Source organism: Tyto alba, unplaced genomic scaffold, assembly GCF_018691265.1.
Source record: "Tyto alba isolate M040663 unplaced genomic scaffold, T.alba_DEE_v4.0 Super-Scaffold_13, whole genome shotgun sequence".
NCBI classification, from domain to species: Eukaryota; Metazoa; Chordata; class Aves; order Strigiformes; family Tytonidae; genus Tyto; species Tyto alba.
In genome coordinates, this window is record NW_024881275.1 from 20,446,866 (window position 1) to 20,469,545 (window position 22,680).

The window sequence follows — 22,680 nt, forward strand, 5'->3', positions numbered from 1 at the left end:
GAATTGTGAAATGTTGGAAAATGGAAAAGTGACTTGTTTTTACCTGGCACTTGAGTCTTCTAAGTTGATGGAACACGTCTAGCAGCCTAAGCAGGAAACAGGTACTAAGAAATGATGGAAGAGATGAGAGTTTGATCATATTAATTATCAGCATGAAAGGAAATGCATTAAGGGTTAAACAATAACTGATATTTTGCTAGTGGATATTTTGTCCATAGGAAAAGGGCTAAAAATTAAGTGGATTAAAAGACTAAATGTATGAAATTAAAATCTAATGTTTTGTAATTTCAGGATAAAATTTCAAAGACCTTTATAGCCCTTATCAGGTGGGTTCTGAAGTTGGATCTTTTCTCATTTACAGATCAAACTCAAAGTTAGTTAATTAGTTCATTGCTCAGGAACATGCCATGTCAAAAAGGGAAAGGAGAACACCTATGAACATTCACCAGTCAAGATGATTTATAGTCTGAATAATGACTTTTCTTTCAACAGAAAAATACATTTTAAAAGTTATTTTATTTCTATTTTATATTTTTATTACCAGACAACAGACTGAAAGCTAAAGTTATAATACAGACCCTCTAAATATTAGAGGTGATTGTGGTTTGAAAAGTTCTGGAAAACAAAAATGTTTGGCTATCTATTATCTATCATGTAGAAGTGATAAGGGTAATTCCACATTATTGTGTCATGAAAAGCAGCTCAAACTATACATTTTATCCATATGATTAATTTTCTCAAATAAATGTCAACTCTGGAGGACTTACGTTTTAATTCAAAAAAGGGAAAAAAAAGCTGAGTTTATCCATCTGTGTATAAAATACTTTAATATTTATAAAATATATTTTTGCTTTCATATTTGTCTTCTTAAAAGGGTCAAATTTAGATCAGAATTAGAAAATATTCAGACAACATTTTTGTCTACTGTACCATATAGAAATTGCTTTTTTTCCTAAGAAAGAAGGAATGATGTAGGGTAGGGAAGGAACAGATTTTAGGAAGAACAGACAAAAACATTAAGGAGAAAGACCATCTTGTGCACGGATCTCCTTTGTTGTAAATTCTGGAGAGAATTCATATCAGTATCATGAATTAACACTGATACTGTGTGAATTTAACCTGCAAATGAAGCAGCAGTCTGCCAGCAGAGCATTTTAATCAGTTTTCAGGCATTTTTATTTCTCCTCACACAGGGTTATACATTTAAATTGGATTTATATTTATTGTACATCTAGGGACATGGTAGTTTGCAGAAAAAGTGCAATGTGGTAAAGTGAATTTGACAGAGTTGAAATTACCATAAAGATATTTTCACCACTATATGTACCTTCTCTGTCTTTCTACTTCAAAAACACACCATTAAGACCTCAGCTTTTTCATGCATACTCATTTCTAAAAAGAAATACAAAAAGACCCAAATGACTGTTATCTATCAAGCTGCAAGCATATTTTAGTGCCAGAAAACTCAAAGTTTAGGGGAATCTCTAATGACACGTGCAGGCTGAAACTCCCTATAAGTACCAGCCTGAAGTCAGAGTGTTGCATCTTTTAATATCTTAGCTGCTAGTATTTCTGAGGAATGCTCTTTATCACACACTCACACAACAGTAAAAAGGCTACCGAATGTCAGGACACTTTAATCTTGGTTTACTAGCTAGATCTGAACAGCAATCAATTATTGCAAGCTGACAGACTTTCCTGCATTCTGAGGTTTAGAGAGTGCTTGCAGTAATTCTGAATTATTTCTTTTAGGAAGGAAAGGGCAAAGTGAAACAAAACTAAAAGCACTTGGAAATAATCATTCTGATAGAAAGGCTGGGTTACAGATGGCACAGCATTAGGATAAGACTGACTTTTATTATGCACATGTGTTATCTACCATATTAATTCACATTTTCCTACGACAGATGTCATTATTGATGGGGTTTTTTGTTACTTTTCCACACTATATTTTCTAAATGACAAAAAAAAGTATGCAAAATACACTTGCAGTGCACCTTTATTTAGCTCATGTGTCTTCCTTACTTCACATATTTTCTTTCCACCTCTCAGTATTTTAAAGTGGAAGGCACTGTTTAGGGTGAGATAGTGGCTGAGATCCTTATCATAGAAAAGCAATCTGAGATACTGCCTTACATGTATTTTGTCAGTTTCCTTCTACACAGTTCAAATAAACTTTCAGAAAGATGTGCCTTGCCTAGATACTGCACCTTAGGAGGCTACCCAAAAGCAAAGAATTTCGGGGGAATATATTTTGGTCTTTACAGAGAGGAAGACAGAGCAAATAGTTATACATCTAGTAAAATTATCTCTTTGGTAGATAATCTGGTTTCAAGATATGTGGATCTTGTTTGCAAAGAAAATTCTGACAAAAACATTCTTCCATTCTACTTGCAAAGATACTTGTCTCTGTGCACAAAAAAAAAAAAAAAAAAAAAAAAAAGAATTATGCAATTAAATCAGTGAACCCTTAGCTGAATGTAGAAAATCTTGCAAGAGACAGACTGCAGAAAAAGAACAAACACCTATATGATCATGTCCCTTATATAAATACACAAAATCAATGAGACCATGGTCCCATTGCACACATTACTGTGAGATATCATTTTGACTAGTACTCACACACCATCCATTTGAATTGGATCACTGACCTGCTGTCCAAAACCTGATTTTTCTATATAATTTTATAACTTCAGTAGAAATTAGGACTACTAAGGGACAGTCTTCCCATCAAAGATTTTATAATGTAAATAGACAAGGCAGCCACATTGTGAATGGTGCAACAGAAATTATTTTTCAAGCCTGTAAATTAAAAGAGGGACAAAGATGGCACTGCAACCCAAGCTTTCTGAGCACTCTTACCATGCTTTATCCATTGAACTATGCTGTCAAAAAGCTGTCTTAAGTACCAGGTCTTCCAACATTAAAATGGTACTTTACAAAAGAAAACATTTTAAAACTTGAACTCTAATGCATTGGTAAGACCATACATACTCCTGTAATTCTAGATGAATACATATTCCCTTAAAATGCTTTGTATATGTTGAATCATCAAACAAAAATGATGTCATGGACAGGATTCTGCCAAACACAAAATGTCACAATAGTAGAATAGAAAAATAAGGGTTTTTTATTGAATGGGGGGGGAGATTTTTGATTTTTTTGAGCAATTTTTTCTTAGCACTAATGTCGTTACTGTAAGTAGATAAACTCTAATGAGTTTGGCAGACTCACTTCTAAAACAAGAAGTACAACCAAATCTAACTATAGGGAATTAAGAACGGATTCGTATAATACAAAACTGTTAGTGACAGGTTCTCTTTTAAACATTTATCAAATCTGTACACCTATGGATGAATATATCTTTCAGACAAAGGAGGAGCCCCTCTACTCCACTCTGGTGATACCCCACCTGGAGTATTGCATCCAACTCTAGAGTCCTCAGCACAGGGAAGACATGAACCTGTTGGAGCAGGTCCAGAGGAGGGCCACAAAATTGATCAAAGGGATGGAACACCTCTTCTGTGAAGAAAGGCTGAGGGAATCTCCTTAATTCCCTTAGAAAAGAACACTGAAGAATTACGATCAGTCTAAGGCTGCATGTATATGTATTGTAATTTAGCATGTTGGTTCAATTTATGTTTTTGTGATTGACTGATGTTAGCTTGATTTATGTTTTTACACTTAGTTGATGCTTTGAGTATTTATTTAACATAACAACTCCTCAAGTCAGAAAACAATCCCATGAAAAAATTGCATTCCATTTCCTAAGCAGATATAAATAAGCAAGTGAGACAGCAGCATATACTCTGCATCATAGCTGTTCACTGGACTCAATAAAGGCATGATTCAACACATACTAAACTACTGATGAGCACAATAATATTTATACAAATTTATTTTGAGAAATTCATATGTATTATATGTAGGAATTGGTGTGGCATCCCTATTTTTCATAGTTATGTACATTGCTCAGCAAAAGACTAAGAAATAAAATACTTTTAAGTAGTACATATGGTCTACTTTTATTTCAGTCTTAGAAGATCTTCATGACATTTTCCTATCATGCTACTCAATCGTATGGATAAACAAATAAAATCAGTATTTTCATCACTCTCTTAAACAGTTGTATAGAGCAAGAATAATTTCATAAAGCTCATGTCTTGCCAAAATGATAATCCTTACTCAGTATGTCCACATTATAATCTTGCAAAAATTTCTTCTAATCCTGTAGACGTTCTCCATATTGAATTCAGGCACAAGTTAAGAACAAGATGCCTCCTACACTTAAGCAGTTGCATGCCCCAAAGACAAAGATTTTCAATCCTTCATATCAATCTAGGGGAGAAAGTAGGGTCCTACCACAGCCAATTGTATTATATTAATTGGCATCAGATTTTCTTCCTAGAGCTTCATTCAACATTTATGCTCCTTCCCCCTTTATTATCATCATTCATTTTCTCCATATCACCAATTTCTTCTCACTGCTTTCCAGAACTTTTTACATAACTTGTTATGTGGATTAGAAGTGTCAGAACAACCAGTTGCCTCAAGTGTTTGCTTGCCTTTTTTTTTTTTTTTTAATATATTTGAGATAATTAATCTCATGTAATATTTGTATTTGTTTACTTTAGAGTTCACCAAATAAAGATAAGAAGAAAGAGATAAAATATTGAAGTTCACTGCTTGTTTTCTGGTCTAATAAATACTACCACTGAAATCTACTTCATCATGAACATCTCTCCTACCCATAATAATTTGTTTTATTGCAAATTCAGGTGAAAGTTTTGCAAATGTTTGGTGATGGGCTGGGACTGTTGACACACATCTTCCAGCTACCTTCCCCAATAGGGATAAAGTGAAGGTCACTTTTTGCCATAGCCTGTTTTTTGTTTTTCACCTGCTAGGCTTTTTGATCTCCTAACCTTATACACTTTGATGGCTAATTACATTTTTTTTTTTTTCTCCTGGATTGCATGTTGTAGAAATCTGGTTGTGGAACAGGGAGTCAAAAAAGGAGATCTGCTTATGATGTGATGTGTTATTGTTGTTCCCACAGCAGACATAAATACCGACTGTATATCCTATAATCTCTTCACTTGCTCCTTGTAGTGTTTTTTCATTTATTCAAAAAGGGAGTAAAACAACCTTTCACATTCATCATTAGAGTGTAACAAGAACACAAAGGAGGAAATAAACTGCTTCATAGACTTCAGATTGGCTGATGAACTGGAAATATCCCAAGAGCATCTCCAAGTTAGAATTAAGGTGTGTAGTTAACATGTGTCCTGGGTCTGAGTGAGTGGTGGGGTTTTTGGTAGCAGGAGAGGGGGCTACAGCAGTGGGCACTGTGAGAAGCTTCTTGAAGCTCCCCTGGCTCCAAGTCAGACCCACCTCTGCACCAAGGCCAAATCAATTAGCTGCACCTCTGCAATAACATATTTAGGAAGGCAGGAGGAGATGGACTTGTGAGGAGGAGTTGCAACATCTATATGAACACCGAGGTCAGTTGAAGAACAGGGGAGGAAGGGGTGGTGAGACGGCAGGACCGCCACCTGCCACCCATGGAGGTCTACATTGGAGTAGACACTGGCATGCTGTCTCAAGTGACTGCACCTGAAGGAGGCCGGTACCCTGTTGAAGAAGCAGTCCCCACTGTTGTAGTTTGGCACTGGGAGGATTGCAACATGCTGGGGTGCCCCACATCAGAGCAGCTGAGGAAGGGCTGCAGCCCATGGGAGGGACTCCAGTGGGAGAAAGTTGGTGTCCCATGCCAGAGCAGCAAGGGAAACTCTGCAGCCCATGGGAGGGACTCACGCCAGAGAAAGTTTGTGGAGGACTGTCTCCTGTGAGAGGGGGACCATGCTGGACCAGGGGGAAGAAGTTCCAGAAGCTCTCCCCTTCCCCAAAGTTGGAAGAAGCAGCAGCACTGATGGCACCTCCAATTCCCTGCTCCTGTATTGCTGGGGGGAGGAGGTAGAGATATCAGGAGCAAAGTTGAGCCTGGAAAGAAGGGAGGGGTGGGGGGAAGGTGTTCTCAAGATGTAGTAATGCTTCTCAATGTCCTATCCTGTCTGTTAAGTGGTGTTGTTGTTAGTGCTTGTAATAAATCTACGAGTTTTTTTCTTCCCCTAATGACTCTGTCTTTTGCCTGTGACCATAATGGGTGATTTACTCCTCCTTGTCCTATCTCGAATCCCAAACCTTTTCTTATTTTCTCATTCTCAGCACTGGGCAGGAAGAGGGAAGTGAGCAGCTGCATGGTGCTCTGCTGCCCTCTGAGCTGAAACCACAACAACATGGTATGCAGTACTTAGGATGGTATTTCTAAAAAATTTTGAGCATATGGAATTGCACTGAAAAGAGAATACTTTATTGTAGTATAGAATGCAACAAAAGAAAGAAAATTATAAAATTATTGTTATCAATTTGACAAAAAAAAAAAAAGCTGTTTCTTGTATTACATTAAGTCACCTGATAGTGAAGAAAGATAAATGACATAGGATTCTAAGACTGTGCTGCCAAATAAACACAAGAAATTGTAGGTATATGTTTTATGCTGTTTGCATGCCCATCATATTCACAATTTAAGAACAGTATGTTTTAAAATTGTGGAATTATTTGTTGAAGACTTTGGGTTTGTTTCTTTTTTGTAAATGTGCATTACAAATCCTACAATCACTTATTTGCCCTTGACATCTAGGCTTTGTATCTTCAAATGCACTAAGAAAGCAACTAAGCAACAGGACAGTACATAGGGAGCATGAGTTAAAGAAGATCAATCAAAGAAGGGATGACAGAACTATCAGACTGTTGTTTGTTCTCCAAAGGTCTCATTTTTAAAGTCACCGAGTATTTTCTACTGCAATTAAAAGCAGTGGAAACTGTAAATTTTCAACATTTCTAGAGATAAATGTACAAATGGATCAGCTGTCTAATAATATCTTTGACTGCTTTTACTTCTCATTTAAGATACTATTAAAGTGTATTCAACATCTACTACTATTCTAAAAAGAGCAAGAAAGCAAAACCAGGTCTCCCAAACTGCACACGCCTGCAGTAGCTGGTTTCACCACAGGGCACTGAACGGCATATGAACTGTGCAATGAAAGGCACAAGATGTGTGTGTAACGGCAGTATTATAGTTTAAATGAAAGCCCAGGACAAAACACATTCATATAAAATGGAAAGAGCAAAACACAAAAACAGCCTGAAGGTAACAGCATATTTCTTTGCTGATGCTGGAGGGCATAAGCAGCAAGCAGGCATTCTTCTTGCAGTGCCTCTGAGCTAGTGTTACTTTCTTACCTCTTGATTCTAAGATGCACCTAGAGTATAAAAAAAAAAAAAAAAAAAAAAAAACAAAAAAAAAAAAAACAAAAAACAAAAAAACACTTAGATTTAGAATTGAGATTTAGAGGGTTACACAGTTGAAATTTAATCTAAAACACATGATTTTCTTCTGAGCTATATTAGCCTCCTCCCAAAAGCACTTAATGGAGTATTAAAAGCTTAATTTAGATCATTTGCTCCATATTGTCCTTCTGTTCTTATTTCACTAACCTAACCTGTATGTTCAAAGAACTTAACCCTTAAAAGACCTGCTGCATTTGATTGTACTCTTTTTTTGTTGTTTTTGGTTTTGGTGGTTTTTTGTTTTGTTTTGTTTTGTTTTTGTTTTTGTTTTTTCCTTTTTAAATGGATAAAACTTCTGTTTTGACAGAAACAGAAAGCTTCTGAAGCTCCAGAAAACTACTTCAAGCAGAGCCAGATGAATTATTTATAACTTACAACATATTGCCCTTTTCCCTCATTAACTTATCATAGTATCCACAATTATTTTAACTTGCAATTTCCTGAAAAACAAATTTTAGCTTGTGGATCATCAACAAAAGAAACACCGCTTATATGCACCATGCTTATTGCAAATGCCCAGTACATCACAAGATATCATTTCTGTTCTCTCTTTGGATGACTTATGTTTTCTAATTAAAAGCACGGCTTATCAAGGAACTTTGCAGTTCTTGAATAAAAACAATAATCAAGGTAAAGAGATGAGAGTAGCTTCATTTACTTTAGTAGGCTTTAGAAAACAATGTTTACATACATGTAAGGTTTTGATTGGAAAATTGTATTTCATAATGCAAGGGAAGAAAACATGTTAATCAGATACTGATGTTCTCTCAAGTAGCAAATGCAATATTCTCTAGTCTTACACTAAAAACATAAAAAATCCATGCTGCTTTACTTCATAAATTGACCCCTGTCTTTTTACTTTGTGAGGCTTCTCCAACCTTTCCATCTCCTTCAACATTTCTTTTCTGATTCTGCATCTTCCAACTGCTCGTTTGTTCCCAGACTGACAGACATTGTTAATGATTCACTCTTTTTAGCCCTCCTCTCTCATCTCCTTAGCAGGGGATATTATTCTGCATCTACAGCAAAATATTCATCACCTTCTGCTGTATGTATAGAAGATGTCATAGTGACATTATTCCATAGGCAACAATCTCTTTGCATATGAGTATGTGCAGATTTGGTTACTCTCTGGCTTACACATTGGTCTCAACTACTCCTCTTCCCTACTGCTGGTATATGCAACAATCATTGACCAAAAGCTCTAATCACTATATCATTCTAATTACTGTATTTTTTAAAGAGGTCAGGACAGAGTTTTTGTTCTCTACCTGTAATATTTCCTGAACGTGGTGACAATAGTTTGTAATCCACATTTAGAATTTGTGGGTTTTAAAGCAAGAGTGAAGTAACTTACAACTTTTACATTATTTATTGTTACTTTTTTCTATCTCTAGGGAAGTCAGTCATTATAAATATTTATTTACATGAAAATAGCAAAGAGAAGGAACAAGTGGGTTTAGGTTTAGCTTTCTATAACGATATAGTTGTCAGATTTCCCAGAGCACTGCGGACTGATTGCCACAAGAAAAATGTAGTTCCCACATGTAGATGCTCTAGCCCTTCTGAATGATCAGAATGTTGCACAGCCAAGATACATTTTTCAGAACATTTATTCCCAATCTGCATTCATAAAGACTACCTGCTGCTACAAATTTCATTTGAGGACTTAAGATGCTCTCAATATTTAACAGAATCAGACCCCAGGTCAAAAAAATAACTTGACTTAAGGCTGTTAATAAAATGAACAATGATAACACTAAAATCTCTTAAACAAAATGCAGATTTCTGACAGAAATATATTCATGCCTAAAGGTAATAGCAATTATTATAAAGGATATTGGATTCCAATGTTTATTGTTTTTATTCAAGAAAGCATTGCTCTATGAAATGCATCCTTTTTATTACACAGTTATCTTCATAGACATAGTTTGTGACACAGAGGTAATAGATACAAAGCCAATTTAGTTGAGATTTACTTTAAAGTTTTGAAGACATTTTAAAGAGCAGACAAAAACCCATTGGGAATGCATTATATCCACTTAGTACAAATAAGGGAGAAAACAAACAAAAACCAAGTTAGTAGTTGATCTTTAATAATAAAGGGCAGTACAAAAACACTTTAGAGTGCAGCTTGTTCCTTGTTTTCCAGCCTTAATCCACTAAAGAAAATCTGCTCCTTATACATAAAAAATCATGTCTGTAGTCATTAGAAACAAATTTCTGTGACTAATAAATGACTTTTTCTTCTTCTAAAGTGATACAGGGAAACTGCAGTTCTACCAACACAATGCAAAAAAGTTCTTTATAGTTTACAGTTCTGAAGAAAGTAAATATTTTTTCACAATACTATACAATTATCCTGACAAAGGGGGAAAATGTACAGCCTTAAGCAACTGGGAGAAACAAAAAACCAAACCAAACCAGCAACAATTAAACAAACAAACAAACAAACAAACAAACAAAAACAAACAAACAAACAAACAAACAAAAAAAACAATGAGGAGGGGAGTGTGGGGCCAAGACAACAACAGGAACAGCCAAAGGACCTGTGAGCAGCACACCAGCCCCAGCCAGGGGTCAGGTCCGGGGCCAGGCCAGGAAGACAGTCCAGAATGTTGGGATCAGCAAGGCATGAAGCTGGGAACAAGCAGACAAAGGATGAAGGCCTGAGCTGAAATTCATCTTATGAGTGAAAGCAGGGAGGTCCCAGCAAGGTTCCTTGCAGCTTATTGCCCCCTAGCTCTTTCCCAGCAGGCTACCCCAAATCCATGAGACTGCACCACGCCAGGACCAGCCATGACCACTGCAAGCCAAGCCCTGGGGCAGGGGGAGGCTGTGGTCTGAGCTTTGACCAGCAGACAGCCTGAAAGGCACAGACAGAGAAGGTGAGATTTATTTTTTTTCCTCAGAGTGATTATTTAATTGTTTTAGCACTTTTCCTGAAAATAAATGCTGGGAATAGATGCAGAAGAACTTTATGGGTCAAATAGGAACCTAAATGGCAAGAGAGACAAAGTGAGAAATCACAAGAAGAAATACTTGACATTTTATTTTGAAACCAGTCTTAATTTTTTTTTTTTTATGTTCAGACTAATTAATCTTTTCCATTTATATGAATTTCCACAGATATAAGAATAGGGTGCTACATGAAAGAGAGAGAGCCTACTCAATGATCAAGCTGAAGGGGAATCTTCAGTCATTAAGTAAAAGTCAACTCACCAGTCAGGAGACCCAAATCCATAGTAGCTCAACGGCTGCATTGTTCAAGGAGCTACTTCTCCTTTTCAGGTTATAATACTAGAATATATTCAATAGTAAAAAGCTCATTATTACAGATACATATTCATAAATTTAAATTAAATGTTGTTCCCCAGCTGGCACTGATCCAGCAGAGGATAAACCAAACACATTCTAAAAAAGTCTGTCGATCATACAAAGTCATAAATCACTGTGTCTAAGATTTCTTTATGGTTTACTCCAGTAGGGCTGATGCAATAAGTAAAAATAATCTTCCCTGAAACAAATATTATGAGAGAGTAAAACATAAATGTAATGTCTTCTATTTAAGACATTTTATTACCTGGTATTTAATTTATAGGTCCTCTAGTGTACTGAATCAAAAGTGAAGTGAAATTACACAGAAATTTCAAAAGTAAGATAAATTAAATATCTTGAAAGAAGATGTCTGAGATTTCACAGAAGTGTTTGGAGTATACAAGCAGATTCAACATGACTGAGCAGATAGACAAGATTTGGGGAAATATTAATCGTATACCCAAGCTACAAAATTTAAACACCAAACTGAAAATCTTTTTGTTTAGTGCTTGAGTTTGGAACATTGTCACAATATTCAAAATTGAGCAAATACTGACAGCATTGGATTCTAAGATACTAACTGAGGCTACATATTAGAGAAATCTTTTAAAATTATCTTACCTACTTTTGAGATAATCTACCATCATTTTCCCTTCTTTGCTAACATGTCAGTTCATTTCTGCTTTGCAAGGAACATGAGCAGTAAATTTGTCAACTGTCATGTCTTTATTTATTTTTGCAAGTCCCTGTGCAGTAAAAGTAGAAGCAGTAGCTGTAAATTATGACCATAGCAATAACATTATTTAATGGGATGGATAGGTAGCCAGCAAACTCCAATGAAAGAAAAATGAGAATGGAATAAAAGCCATTAAAGGTATTGCAGGAGAAAACTCCATTCCAGATAATGTTACTTCTTCCTGTAGAAGTCTGGAATTTTTTTCCTTCATTTCCAACTTGAGCAGGAAAGTAGGCTTTTGATCACCAGAGCAGTTAACTATTGCTAACCTAGACATGTTGCTTACTACACATTTATACCATTATATATTCTTTCTTACAATAAAATCAGTACTCACTGAGTAGTTGACTCAGAATTACTGTTACAGTAATCAGTAGGATAGACATGTGCAGTGCAGTACTGTAGCAACAGCTCATCCCAGAGGCATGGTACTAGTTCAAAGCTCATTTTCCTTATTCTTTTAAAATGCAGTCTCAGACAAGGCATCTCCTCTAATGTAGGCATTGTTAAACTGTCTGATCAAAAGAGACATAAATGAGGTAATGGTATTTGAATTTAATGCAATCACAACAATTACAGCTTCTAATATCTTCCCAAGACACTTTCCATCATGTAATGTTGTCATTGTGTACAATTCCATACCTCTCTCCTGGTTTGGTTTCGGTTTTGGGGTTTTTTTTGCTATTCATGTAAAGAAATTTGGAGCTTCATTTTCTAGCTGGATTTCTTTCAGAATAGGAACTGCAGCTGACTGATTTATTGAAGCAAGAGTATTTGGCTTATTCCTTCTAAAGTCAATAGAAAATGCTTAAATGTCAAGAAGCCATTTTCAAGACATATTACTGAAGCACAGAAAACTGGTATAGCATGTGGATTAAAGGTTTCACATAATCTATGCAACTATATTTTGGAATTCTGACAATTTTTACTCCCAAAAGTACTTATTTTTTCTCTATGAACCTGAGGAATCATTCCAGCAAAATCAATTGGATAAATGGTAAACGCCACTGTAATAGACTGGACTAGACTAGACTAGAATATTTAAGTTGGACGGGACCTACAATGGTCATCTAGTTCAACTGCCTGACCAGTTCAGAGGTGACCAAAAGTTAAAGCAGGTTGTTAAGGGCACTGTTCAAATGCCTCTTGAACGCTGACAGGTTTGGGGCATCAACCACCTCTCTAGGAAGCCTGTTCCAGTGTCTGACCACCCTCTCGATAAAGAAATGTTTCCCTATGTACAGTCTGAAACTCCCCTGGCACAGCTTTGAATGATTCCCACCTGTCCTGTCATGGAATCCCAGGGAGATGAGATCAGCAAAAGATCAGCAAATTATCTCAATAAAAGATGAAAAACAGCCCCCATTTCAAATAATAATTAAAATGTAAGTAATAATTCTGCTTAACTATGCAAGAAAAGTAAATTAAATATGCAAATAAAGGCTTTTAACAATTTTTAAAGTATTTTTTGTGTGTGTGTTTTTTAAATTGTGAACAGTCTAGGTTAATTCACTCTCAATTTTCATTACAGCTTTTTGTCTTCTGTTTTTCACGGACTGTCCACAGCTTCTTCTACTGTGTCAAAGGAATTCTAAACCAGAAGAAAATCTAAGAGAACTTTTGTTGTTTATAAAACTCCAGAGATCAGAAAGAAGTCTTTCTTTTGTTATTCAGTTTATGCATGTAAAGCTACAAGTGATAGCTACATGGCTCTAACAGCTGTTCAACACCACAGATTTTCCCCACAAAAAGACTACTTACTTGCTTTGTTAAATGTGCTGCGCTACTCTTACAATTTTTTAAATTGGACAGCTATATCTGACGACTTGTGCCAAATCAATACGATTTCTTTGTTGTGCAATTAATTTAAGTTGACTTATCCAGCAAAAAAAATTAAGGTATTTTCATTAGCTTCAGAATTTTTACCAAAGAAAAGTACTCAATCATATGAAATCCAGAAAGCACATTAATATTGAGCTTGATTTTTAATGTGTAGCTTTATTTGTGTGTATTTAGATCCTTCCATGGCTGGAAGACTGCAGATGCATGGCAAAAATCTCACATCTCTCTCACAGAACACTGAAATCTTAATTTGTCATAGAATTCGAATTCTGAATTTAAAAATACTAATTCAGCCTAGAAGTCAAAAAGATAACTGAACACTTCACGCTGTCATCCAGGTGTCTATGTTCTGAAACATCTCCAGAAGAAGACGTACTTCCCTAGACATGACATAAAGTTCTCTGGCCTGTAAGGTTGTCACACCTGGATGCCTTATAGAAAAATTCCTTGTATATTTGACTATATCCTATTAAAAACAGTGACACTGAGATCTACATTTTGCCTTTTCAGGCCAGCTTTGATGGGCTTAAGTGAATTCTTCTATATCATTTTGCTTGCAAACACAGAATACTGAATTAATACCATGTTTAATGAGGACTTACATTTCTTAGTTTAGGAGAATGTGGGTTCTTTTTTCTGACTGCTACTTCTATTTAGTTAAAACAAAAAGCAAGCTATCAGGGTATTTTTAGAAACATGTAACTCAAGATATGGTTGATGCTTAAATCTTAAAAGAAATGGTATTCCTAATGCATTAGATTAATAGAAAAATAACTGAACCTTTTGACAGCAAGACTTTACATTAATTTCTAGCATCACAGAAAACAGTACCAAACTGAGATATTGCCAGCAATAGTTAAATCACTGACCTTTATTAATGGGAAGCAGCATTATAAGTGGAGATAAAAACATATGGAGAGTCTGCTCTGAAATTCACTTGTAAGATCTGCTTGTCTTTGATTTTGTTGGCACATCTAATTTGCAAATCCACCAGAGAGGGGGGTTACTTACGCAGCTTGGAACTCCTACTCTTCAGCATCACATATTTACAATTCCATATAAATTATTTATAAGACAGCTATCTTTACTGAGACATCCTTGATTAACCTCATAAATTTCTTCATCTAGAAATAGCCATCTTCAGGAATTTATGTGATTCACTGATTTTATTAGAGCAGCTTTAAGAGTTACAAACTTTTCCTCACAACTTTACAGGATAATACAGCTTTGATAATGCCAGTTCCTAGCACTTGGATGGTAGCTTGGAAAAAAGACTCCTGCTTGACCCTGGACATTAGCCAGCACCAGATCAACACGTTCACATTACTGGATGCAGTAATGCCACATCTCCATGATGGTTTGCAGTCACTCGGTTACAAAAGCAGCCTCTTTCTCAGGGGCTGCTATGGTCTCTCTTGATTTATGGCCAACTGACTTGCCCAGCATCAGTCACCTGTGAAGGATGATGGCTGCATAGCACCAAGAACAGTATTTCTGGCTCATTTTGCTAACAGAAAAACACATTTGCACCAGTGCTAATGAGCGAGATAGTCTAAACTTTTTTTGCTTGCATGTCATCCAAACACCTCATAATTTTGTCTGCTTCAGAAGAGAGCATTTCAAAGTAAAATGTGACTCACAAGAAAATATTTTTTGTCATTATTGCCTAAAATATTGTTGAAGTAAGGGATTAAATAGTAAAAAAATTAACAGCACTTTCAATTTCATGTTGTTCAACTATTGACATAGTTGACAATCACTTTTAAAAACAAACACCACCAAAAATGTTCTTCTGTGAGTATCAGACTCTAAGACTTCATAATTTCAGAAAAACTAGTGAAGAGGTGAAAACATAAATTGTTTAAAAGAGCTTTAAGGTCTTAAACCACCTAATGTTCTAAACTTAGTTTAATGTTATGCACATTACTGAGCCCTAAAAACTAAACATACTATTAAAACTGTTTAACTAGATCAGGGTCTAACTTTTCTGGATAAATTTATTTTCTTTTTGGATTGAAAACATAGTCTGATGAACACAGGTACCACCTACAGTATAAATAATGATAAATAATTACTTACACTTCATACATTTATCTTGAAGTTCCACGTTTGAATGAATATATCTTTTTTCATATATGCATTTAGCATGTTTAAGGATATTAAATAAAAAACATTTACAAAAGTAGAGGTCTGTATATTTAGTCTTCCTTGACAGAATGATGCTACATTGATTTAAAAAAAAACCAGTATTCTGAAGATCTCCTCAACAATAATTGTATCTAATATGGTATCTTTGTCTGAATTAATTAAGAAATCTCAGACATAGTCCTATGATCTCAACAAACTCTGATGCAAGGAAAGAACAGAAAAGTGGACAGCTGGGGCTACCACCTACTACTGTAGGAAACACCAGTCGATTACTACAAGACCCAGGATATTACCAGCTTTGTCACTGTCATGTGCTGATATGTCCTATGTGGAGTATCAGGAAAAAGAATTTCAAACAAACTGGCTATCATGTCTTCACTGCCTAAGGATCTTGATACCAGCTACAAAATGGGGTTTCTTTGTGACATCTTGGGCCATTAATCATCTTTGAATAGACAAGTGAGTGCTCCAGGATTCAAAAGGCACATTTTTAATATTTACTATAGCTATTGGAAGTCCACAAACAGCTACATATATAGATGGATGGGACAGTAACATTTCATGAGAGACAAGAGCAATATATTTTCCAGATGATATTGGTGCAAATTTGAGCATAAGAAATATTCTTTCCACAGGCAATAGAAAGGATACTTTCTCATTCCCCCCATTGACAAGAAATTTGCCCAAAAAATTAATGCCAGTTGTTAGTGTTAGTACACCATCTTGTGGATAACTGCTCTAATTGGGAGTGTTGCTGTAACAGCTAGCAGAGTGTCCAATTGCGGGAAGCAACAGGATTCCTTCTTATGCATACAATGCTTAGAGTCACAGCTACTCTGTTTTATATGCACCATGATTCATTTCCAAATCTGCTTGTGAAGAATGAATGTAAAAGAAGATAGACACATATGAAGAAAGATACTGATGTTCAAGTATTAGTTATTGTTAATTACTTCTCTTAGGACACACTGAAAACTGTTTGGAAAAAAACAAAGCTATTGAGCACTTAACCATACTAGAGCAATAACCCCAGATATGGCAAACTACTTATCTAATCTTCTATAAATACACTCTCATGGTCCAGTAAGGTTACCATTGGCCCCTTGGGCTGCTCTTGAGTGCAGATCAACATTGCAAAGTAGATGCTAACTTTGATAGCACCTGTTGTTCATCAGTAACAAAGAGGCTAACTAGTTCTCTTCATAGATTAAGCATTAAATGCAAATGTCTTCCATGATCTGTGGTGCTTCCAAAACATTATTCATACAAACTTTAATCTTATTTCAGATCACTGAAAAGTGTGGGAAAGTTCCAAGATTTTCATATTCTTTATTTTTACACATCTATTACTAATTAATGATTCCACTCTTTTCAATTTTAAAGCATAGTCATTAGGAGATTATTTGATTTGATTTGAATTCCCTTAGGCTAGCTTCCCTGTCCAGGACCATCCAGAAATATTTTCTACAGAGAAAAAGAGAAAGCTTAACTTGCATGCACCAAAACAGAGGTCTCCAGCTTTTTCAACCATGTGTTGTTTTAGTCCATCAAGATACCACATATGTTTATTCTACATCAAAAACTTTTTCATCATGAAGTCAGTGAAGCAGTCGATCAGACTGCCTGGAGAGGCTGTGCAGTCAATACAAATTTAGAACAGTGCAAAATGAATTTGAAATGGTATAAAGGCTACTATCAGCATGACTTAGCAATACATCTGTTTAGAAAAACTACCGGGTCCAGAACAGTAGAGAATACTGAACTTGCTGAAGAGTAGAGCTTACTGAACTTAATTCCTATGTATGCTTTTTTGCCCACCCTTTACTCTTCAGGGAAACACAGTGAACTTGAACAGGTGTTTCAAGGTCCTGTTGCTGTGATTACCTGTTATGTGCAATATATACACTCTGCTTGCATGGACATCCACAGTCTCTCTGTTGGCATTCTGAAAGCAATTCATATGAAAAATCAGAAGTGACATAGGAAATAAAATCAATCGTCTCATTTACCAGCCACTAAAATCTCTGTAGAGCAAACCCTTCTGAACTAAATATTTTTCCAAAATGCTCTTCCAAGACCCCTATAGCATATATCTTTTAGAGAGTTTCTTCCTTTCTCTTGGAACACTTCCCTTGCATCCCCTGCTGTTACTTCTACCTAAAATTAAGATTGATGAAAACTGTCAAGCAGAAGGGATAAAAAATTTTAAAACAAGAAAAATCAATACTTACAACTTCTGCCTCCATAGCTTTGTGTTGCTTGCTATATTTTATCATCTACAGATACAGACAAATCAACTGATATTTATTATGTAACACAATAATGACATTTTATGATACAAGTGAATTGAGTTCAGTGTGCTTTACTGCATTCTGTGATATTACAAAATTGTTTAGTTGTCTTTTTTTCCATTAAAGGTTTGCTATTTAGGCCTGATTTATCTCTAGAAGCTGTGTTGTTTGCTATTGTATTTTTATGAGGGTAGATCAGATCTGATCTTCAGTGTGCATGTTCAAAACAACAGCAGAGACAGAACAGACATTGGGATGTTATATTTGTTGATGTCCAACTGGGCAAGGAATCAATCAGTGCAATTACTTGGATCATTTGGAAACAAGCACAACAAGTACATAGCTGTAGTATTATGTGGCTGAGTGTAGAATAATTACAGGTCTTTCAGAAAGGGATTAGAACCTGAGTGCACCAAAGTAGAAACAATTCTGAATAGAATGGTGATGCTATAGAGTTTATTTAGTACAGTTTAAATTACCAGAATTAGAAAGAAAAGGCTGAAAACACAGAGAAGCAACTAGAGCAAATTAAATTGAATGTACTTGCATTCAGCATATGTAACAATGAATAAAATAACAAGGCTGAGACTCAGTAGTTCAGGGTTGTTTTCTAACATACAGAGCATCTGATACGGTGCTGCTGTGACAATTTTTCATTATGTGATCTGTTGCATATTTACTCCCTATGCCTTAAAGTAAAAAGAGGGTTGAATCACAAAATTACTTCATAATTTGCTGACATTTTAATTTACCTCATTTCACAGTTATGAAGAAATAAAGACTGGGACAACATGTAAACAAAATACTGTATTTGGAAAGACATCAAAATACTTAAAGCTGTTTCAGCTGGTTGGCCAAACAGAAATATAGACAAAGCTTTCGGATCAACATATAATGATTTATTTTCCTGACAGACACATAAAAATTTATTTGATCAAACTAGCATTTTTTTTCAGTCCAGAATAAAATATGCTATGTCTTCCCCTTTCCTCTTTCATGAAAGGATGAAGTGTTACCTCTGACTAGCTTGTTATTACATAGTTGTTTGCAGTTTGTGCAAAGAAAAGATATCCCAAAATAAGAGTCAAAGGGGTTCAATTAAAAATTTTCCAAAGGATATTACAATTTTCATGCTGCTGTTTTGGATTGTCTGTAAGCAGTTTAATCTTTTTGCTCTACATACTCTCATAGGTGGGCATGTAGCATTATCTGTTCTTGATTTTCCCAAGTGTTTTCATTGTAAAATCATCATAATCTCATTGTTCACAGCTTTGCTCAGTTTGCATTTTCTGGTATTTTTTTGTGTGCTGGCTCTTTCTGGGGCTGGCAAAGGCTGTTCCAGATAGTCGCCTGGAGAAAAGAAGGGATTATTTTGCACATACTCTGGGAAGACCTGGCAGAATTTAACTGTTTATTTATTTACTGATTCTGTCTCCTAATGATGAATGGACTGTGCATGCCTTCATGCATTGAGCAGATAGGTATGACCAATCCTTTTCATGAGTGCATCTGCAACAAAGAGACAAGACAAGGACAGATGGGAAGAGTTCATGAGCAGAATGGCAGTTGACATAAGAAAGCCCACTGAAGCACACCATCCTCTAGAGTCTGAAGGGAAACCAGGACCCCTAAGATGCACTGTTCCTCTGGCATCAGTATACAATTTTGGAAGCACTGGCAAAATACAATGAAACTGTCTTTACAGGTGCTCCACATTCAAATGATGAAGTACAGTGGAAATCCATTCATTTTGTTAACTCAAGCGGTGGAATCTTCTCATTATTCTACCAAGTAATGATGATGTCAGTATGACAATGTACCATAGAATTTCTGTTTCCTTCTTTAACATTAAATTAACAGTTGTAAATTGAGAGTTCAAGAACAAAGAATTAATCTGCAAAACTTATTTGACATTATTGTGGCTTCACATTGACAATGTTTTTGCATTGGTAGTGGTTTTAGAATTAATCTTGGTGTGGAAGGAAGATGATGTATAAGCTAGGTTTCATTGGTTTCATTTTCACAGAAACTTAAAAGATGTTTAATGAACTAGCTAACTAGGCAACTATTAAGACAGGTAGTACTGTCCTGGAGAACTGGAGCTGTCTCCTTCAATTTCCTATATATTGTTGTATAAATCTCCTCCAAATAATTTCTCAGGTATGATCTTTCTTTCTTTTGGTGACTGAACTACTTTTTCTGATTTTAAGAATGGCTGAGCAAGTCACAACTACCACTGAAAAATGTAGGAAGTACTTTAAAAAATATCTAAAAAATAATGTCTAGTCATTTAAAATTGGACACTGAGAATGACTGTGCACCTCCTGACCTTTGTGTGTAGTGATGAGAAATTTGTAAATTATGTGCTTCTAAAATGGGAGTAAACACCCTTTCAGATTCCCGAGTCATGTATTTAATATTTGTGAACCAGATACTATAGTTATAATCAATATAGAAAAGTCTCCGGAAATTAATTTTCTTTCTGATACCTGCTGAACAACAAAGATTAAATGAAAATTGAATACCTGCTTTTTACAGGAGCATAATATGTCCTGGATTCTGAAGGAAATACAAATTCTTCAAAAGAGTAGTACTGTAACAATATAATTAAGTTTCTCTTTAGACAAATGAACAGCAAGAGAGAGTTTGTATTCTTCAACTCTGCCATTTCCTAATTTCTGACATTGTGACAATGCAAGTTGATTTTTTAAGTATGCCGGAGAAGAGAAAAAGGGGGAATTGCAGTTATAAGATAATGAAGTGACAACTGGAGATTTGTACTGAATATCTAAATTATGTGTGCCGAAGCACAATCCAAATTATGTCATAATAAGTACATGTCCATACAAGTGAAAACAGAGTTAGATTCTGTATACATCTAGGTAAAGCATAGGAGGACCAACAGGAATCAGAATCTGATCGTGCTGCTCTTTTTTATTATATTTTGTAAACAATCTTAATTATAAAATAAGAAATGTAATATATAATAAATATGCAATACATCTTCTATACAGAATGAATAATTTTATATAAAATTATATTGTTATTAATATTATATTATCTTGTTATTTTTATGAGTAGTCTGTCATAGCACAGTTGACAGCAAAAAGAAGAAAAAAAAAAGCTGCTTAAACCTTTTTCAGCTAGTACTGTCCTCACCCAACCAGGACACCTTAGAAGCAGAAGTCAGTGAAAAAGACGAGGAACAAACTTGCTTGCTTGCTTGCTTGCTTGCTTGTTTGCTGGCATTGCAGGCCAGAGAACTGACAACTTAATCGGTTTGGGCATTTCAGTCAGACTGTAGCTATAACTTAAGGGAGGCTTTAGGCATACACAATATCCAAAACTAAAAGAGACCCAAGAGATTAAAATTTTAAAGGGTTTCATGGTATCTTTCCAGTCTGAAATTACTTTCTAGGTGTCCTCTCATCATTTCATAGCCCCCATTTACATATATTTTTTAAATACAATGTACTTTAGAATCATTAAATCAAACAGGCTGCAAGAGGAGTGGCTAATAACTGAGGTACTAGAACATCACAGGGGCATTTGTTGCAAATTCCAGTAACAGTGATCTCAGCTCTGGTAAACGCAACTCTGTTGACAACAAATTGATTACTGATTTATATCACAATACATCAAAAGAACATCAAACTCTACATTTTTTAATCTGTTTGCTCTAACTAGAAAAGTATGCTGAAGGAGAAGAATTAAAAAATCTAATAGTTATCTACACAAGTACCCTGCCCTGATACTAGCAAATTGGAGATTAGGAAAAGATGTTGAGATATGAGTAACTACTAGTTCATTTTCATAAGTATTAGAAGTTCAGTCTATCTATATTCTACTGCAACTATAACATAGTACATACGATTTAACATAACATTTTAGAGATACTTTGGGGGATTGGAAACTTTATGGAACATTAATCTGCAATGAATTTTACTTATGAGAACATTTTGCCCACAAAAGTGAAGGTATTCCTTTTGTAATTGGTGTATGTCTCATTTTAAGTTGGCTTTACCAGACAGACTGTTGAAAACACTGTCTTCTAGAGGCAGATATATGCCAGGGTAAAAGATCTTAGTGGGCTGAAAGGAATCGTTATTATTGTTCATTCAAGATCATTCAATATTTCTCTTCACCTGGAAAAAAAAAAAAAAAAAAAAAAAAAGATGGTGTAATTACTATAACAGGACTGTTCTGTTCTATTTGTGACTCATAAATCAGGAAGAAAATAAACTTCTAAGGGTTTCTAAAAAATATAACCCAATGCAACAATTTAACAGAAAACTGAATGAGAAAAACAAATTTAGTTCATCTGTTGTACTAACTTCAAGTAACTTTTTCTTTAGATGATGTATGAACTAAGCTTTGGAATCTCCACACAGTTCAATGTGCAGCTGCCTGTTACATGGAAAAGATAGGAAAATAATCTGTGTGAGGCACGGAATCATGACTTTAGAACCAGTAAGGTTATAAAGTAGGTATGTTTATTCAGCATTGGGCGCACGGGGAAATCATTTCCTGCAAATGCACACGCGCCTTGGATCCAAAAGCAGCTCCTTTTTATTACGTAGAATGTTACATATGTATCATAATTCCAGGAATAGGGAGGGAATATTACAATTAGTTCCGAGAAATCCTTAAAATATCCCCAAGCCCCCTGGTGCCGACTCTCCCCTAGCAACTCCCATGTTATCAGATAAACGGCATGTCTTAACAAAACACAGGGCATGTCCCAACAAGCAATCTTAACAGACAAAGGGCATGTTTCAACCCCCAGGCGTGACATTTCCTGAGGGTGGGGCAGGGCATCTGGTTTCCTTAGGTCATGTGCTTCCACAGTAACAATTTTAAGGAGATGAAGCGTTCCCCAAGACATATATGCAATGTATCAATATTGCCTTTAACATTTTTCTTAAACAA